The sequence below is a fragment of the Echinops telfairi genome, unplaced genomic scaffold (genome assembly GCF_000313985.2).
Source record: "Echinops telfairi isolate 266 unplaced genomic scaffold, ASM31398v2 ScPeMD7_44;HRSCAF=162, whole genome shotgun sequence".
Lineage (NCBI taxonomy): Eukaryota > Metazoa > Chordata > Mammalia > Afrosoricida > Tenrecidae > Echinops > Echinops telfairi.
The window spans coordinates 12,103,576-12,108,429 of record NW_022103942.1 but is presented as its reverse complement, the minus strand read 5'-3'; the positions used below and the strand labels follow the sequence as shown (position 1 = coordinate 12,108,429).

Below are 4,854 nucleotides of genomic sequence, written 5' to 3'. Positions count from 1 at the left end.
AATTCTTGACAATATCTGAGTATATTCTTTATGGATGGAGGTTAGGGAGGATGAGTTAGAGTCTGTAGAGAATGATTTAATATAGAGAGACTAGCCAACAATCTGGAGTGTGTTAGTCTGGGTGGACTAGAGAAACAAATTTATGGACACTCATATATGTGTAAGAGAGAACTTTATATCAAAGGGTAATTGTATATTGAGAAAACATCCCAGATCAGTGCAGATCAAGCCCATAAATTCAATATTAGCCCATATGTCCAATACTAGTCTATAAATTCTTCTTTAGACTCACGCAGCATATGCAATGATGTTGAACACAGGAAGATCACAGGCCAGGAAGTGGAAAGTATTGTGGATCCAGTAGCAGTGGAAGCATCTCCACCTTGACATGGCCTCCACGTAGCTCCTCCAGCTCCAGGGCCATGGCTCCATCTGCGTTGGTCCATGTGTCTTGTCAACAGGAATGTTTGGCAGGGAGAGACTGTGTCTCTCCTTCAGTGAGCTATTTATCTCCATCATGCCTCCAAATGAGGTCATCAAGCTGCAATCTGATTGACAGGCCAGACACCACCCCTTCCTCAAATTGACAGTAGATTATGAAACCACCACATAGAGATAAGGTGGATGTGATTACCTTGATCCCCTGTCTGCTGAATAACAATAATATTACTAAAAATAGGAGTTATAAGTTATTGGTCATTTTCTATGTGACAGGAAATCTATGTCCTATATATTACCTCATTTATTGCACACAACTAAATAAGATAGGTACTATTGTTATCTCCACTTACTAAAGATCAAAATTATTTTGTATACATTTAAATAAGTTGCCTCACATATTTACTCCTTGAATTTACTTTTCTATGACCCCAAAATCAGTTTTAGTTTGTTTTTTCGTATATACAAGTGTGTGTTATAAAATCCAGCCTTGGCCTCATTCAATTCCACCAGTTTCTGGTTGCATAGGTATAATTCCTATCACTGCCACCACCACTCCTGCAAGGCTTTGTGGTCCCCAACCCTACTGACTCATCCCCCCAGATTCTCTTCGCTTCACTCCTCACTAACCGCAACCATCGACGTCATGTTGGGTTATTCCAGTGACCGAGACTGAGGCCAGGGTTGAGGGTTTGAGACACCTCGATCAGGAGGAAGTAGAGCAGGGTCTCTGTCTGGAAAGACATTTGGAAATTCTGGGGGGAAACTAGTTAAAAAGAAATTGAATCTCTATGATCTACCCAAATTTGAGAAGAATTTTTATCAAGAACATCCTGATTTGGCTAGGTATACAGGACAAGAAGTGGAGACATAGAGAAGAAGCAAGGAAGTTACAGCACAAAACACAACTGTCTGAAGCCAGTTTTGAATTTTAATGAAGCGCACTTGCCTGCAAATGTCATGGATGTGCTTTCAAGATGGAACTTCACAGAACATACTGCTATTCAAGCTCAGGCCTGGCCAGTTTTCTAAGTGGACTGCATATGGTCAGAGTAGCTCAGATTGGATCCCAGAAAACATTGTCTTACTTGCTGCCTGCCATTGTGCATATTAATCATCAGACATTCCTAGAGAGAGGTGATGGAGCTCCCAAGGGACCAAAGATACGTGATTTTGAGAGAGGTGTGGAAATCCATATTGCAATGCCTGGAAGGCTTTTTAAAGTGTGAGGAAACTAATCTGAGCACAACCTACCTTGCCCTTGATGAGGCTGATAGAATGCTTGATATGGGCTTTGAACCCCAAATAATGAAGATTTTAGACCAGATCAGAGCTGAAGGTCAAACCTTAATGTGGAGTGCGACATGGCCAAAAGAAGTAAGACAGCTTGCTGAAGATTTCCTGAAAGATTACATTCCTATAAACATTGGTGCCCTGGAACTGAGTTCAAACGGTGACATGCTTCAGATTGTAGATGTGTGTCATGATGTAGAGAAGGATGAAAAACGAATTCCTCTAATAGAAGAGATCATGTATGAGAAGGAGAATAAAACCATTGTTTTTATGAAACCAAAAGAAGATGTGATGAATTTACCGGAAAAATGGGTGGCCTGTCATGGGTATCCATGGTGACAACAGTCAACAGGAGGGAGACAGGCTTCTAAATGAATTCAAATATGGGCAAAACTCCTGTTCTGATTGCTACAGATGTGGCCTACAGAAGGCTATACATCGTAGATGTGAAATTTGTCATCAATTATGACTATCCTAACATCTCAGAGGATTATATTTATCAAATTGGAATAACTGCTCACAGTACCATAATGGGCACAGCTTAAGCTTTTCTTTACGTCCAATAACATAAAGCAAGCACTCAACCTTATCTCTGTGCTTTGTAAAGCCAATCAGACAATCAATCCCAAATTGCTTAAGCTGATCTAAGACAGATCGTTCCAGGGCTAGAGGAGGCATGAAGAATGTTCATCAGGACAGTTATTCTGTGGTCAAAGAGATGGGTTCAATACATTTAAAGAAAGGGAAATCAATGACAGAGGTCACTCCAGTCTGCTTAAGAGATATTTTGGGGCTACAAACCCCAAATAGTGTTTGCACTGCAGCAAATTACATCAATGGGAGCTTTGGAAGTACTTTTGTGTCTACTAGCATACAGACTAGTTTTTTTAATTAAATACTTTTATTGGGGGCTCTTACATGTCTTATCACAATCCATACATTCATCTATAATGTCAAGCACATTTGCACATATGCTGCCATCATCATTTTTTGAAGCATTTTCTTTCTATTTGAGCCCTTGATTTCAGCTCCTCATTTCCCCCTCCCTCCCTCATGAACCCTTGATAAGTTATAAATTATTATTTTCATATCTTACATCATCCTTTGTCACCCTTCAACCCCTTTTCTTTTGTTCATCCCCCTGGGAGGGGATTCTATGTTGGTCCTTGTGATCGATTCCCCCGTTCCCCCCCCTTCTCCTAATCTTCCTGGTACCTCTATTCTCATTGTTGACCCCGAGGGGTTTATCTATCCTGGATTCCCTGTGTTGCGGGCTTTCATCTGTAGCAGTGTGCATGTTCTGGTCTAATCCAATTTGTGAGGTAGAATTGAGCTCATGATAGTGGGGGGGAAGGAAGCATTAAAGAACTAGAGGAAAGTTGTGTGTTTCATCGCTGCTATACTGCACCCTGACAGGCTCATTTCTTTCTTGTGACCCTTCCATGAGGACATGTCCAATTGCCTACACCCCACCCTTACCCATTCACATTGGGTATAATTTTGCTCTGGATCTTAGATGTCTGGTGTCTGATCCCATCAACACCTCATGATCACACAGGTTGTTGTCTTCCTTGTGGGCTTTATTCCTTCTCAGCTAGATGACCCCTTGTTTATCTTCAAGCCTTTAAGACCCCAGACACTGTATCTTTTGATAGCCGGGCACTAGTAGCTTTCTTCACTATGTTTGCTTATGCAACTGTTTTGTACAGACCAGTTTTAGGACTGGTAATCCAGCAGGGATTTACCAGAATTGTTATGATAGCACTCAGCAAAATGGAACTAATGTTCCTAATATGCACAATGGTATGAACCAATAGCTGATATATGCATATCCTGATAATGCAGCTGCACCTGTGATTGGTTATCCAATGCCAACAGGATATTCTCAATAAGATTTTAGAAGCACATGCAAATGTCTGTTTTTCACATTTGCTCTTTATACTGTGTGCTATCAGACATGATAGTTAATTAAGAAACATGGGAAAAGCATAAATGACTAGAGCAATTAGGTAATGGTCATGTGCTCAAATGTAAAATGTTAACTGCTATAACAGTAGCATCATGTTTCAGATCTGTTGTAATCTTATATCACCAGCATTAAATATTTCCCTCTAAGAATTGCTGTTACAGAGTTATTTATAATAGCCACCTGAGCATGGACCAAGTAGACGACTATCAATAACATACTCTAACCATTGCTTCCAAGGATTAGCTTCATTCTCACATACTATATTGGGAAGATATTGACCATCAAAATAGTATATTTACCCCCTATCTCTTTTGTAAGGATTTAGGTTAATAAGGTAGTAGCCCAGCACTACCTTATCAGTCTAAATTATTACAAAAGTCAGGAATTTCTGTGATGAATCCAAAGGCCTATATGAAAAAGGGAACTGTCATTGAAAAATGATCACCAACTACCTGTCATTGAGTTGTCCCTTACCTCTTAGTAACGTCACCACAACAGAATTAAATGCTACTTTATCCTATGCTGTCTCCATAATCAGTTGTGGATAAGACTATTGTGATCCATAGGGTTTTTATTCACTGATTTTCAGAATTAGATAACCACTACTTTCTTCCTTGTGTTGAAACTCTGAGAAAATATATTCAACAACATAGCAACACAAAAGCTCCCACTGATGATTGGCAACTACACATGAAGTGCATTGTCCGTGAATCTAAGCTCTCCTACCTGGAAGGCAATAATTCTATGACTGAATCACCAAAGCATAGTTGTCCTAATCTCCTTTTGAACTGCTCTCCAAGAGGAAGTGAAAGTTAATTATAATTAATAACTTATTAAGGAATAAATGCAGATTCTTACACATAACTAATAAAATTTATATAGTGAAAGATAAGAAAAAACAATTTTATGAAACATAAAAAGCAATCAAATTGTTACTTAAATATATTGGGAAAGGTCATGAATTGTTCATTATTTTACAATTCAGCTATAGTAAGAGAAGAGTAACACTTGTTTGTAAAATTTATTTAAGTTTCTCAAATCATTTTTTAATTTGTTGCAAGAAACAAGATTGGCTCTCTTTTCTCAAAAGTTTGCTAAGCCCAGGACTATATGGTATTGTAATGCAGGATTTCTTTAGAAGAACAAATCATTTA

At 38.9% G+C, this 4,854-nt stretch overlaps 1 pseudogene; it reads left to right on the top strand.

Annotated features, from left to right (window-relative positions):
* The first annotated feature begins 1,072 nt into the window (after positions 1 to 1,072).
* LOC101662686 lies at positions 1,073 to 3,623 on the top strand (annotated as a pseudogene).
* Positions 3,624 to 4,854: the final 1,231 nt, after the last annotated feature.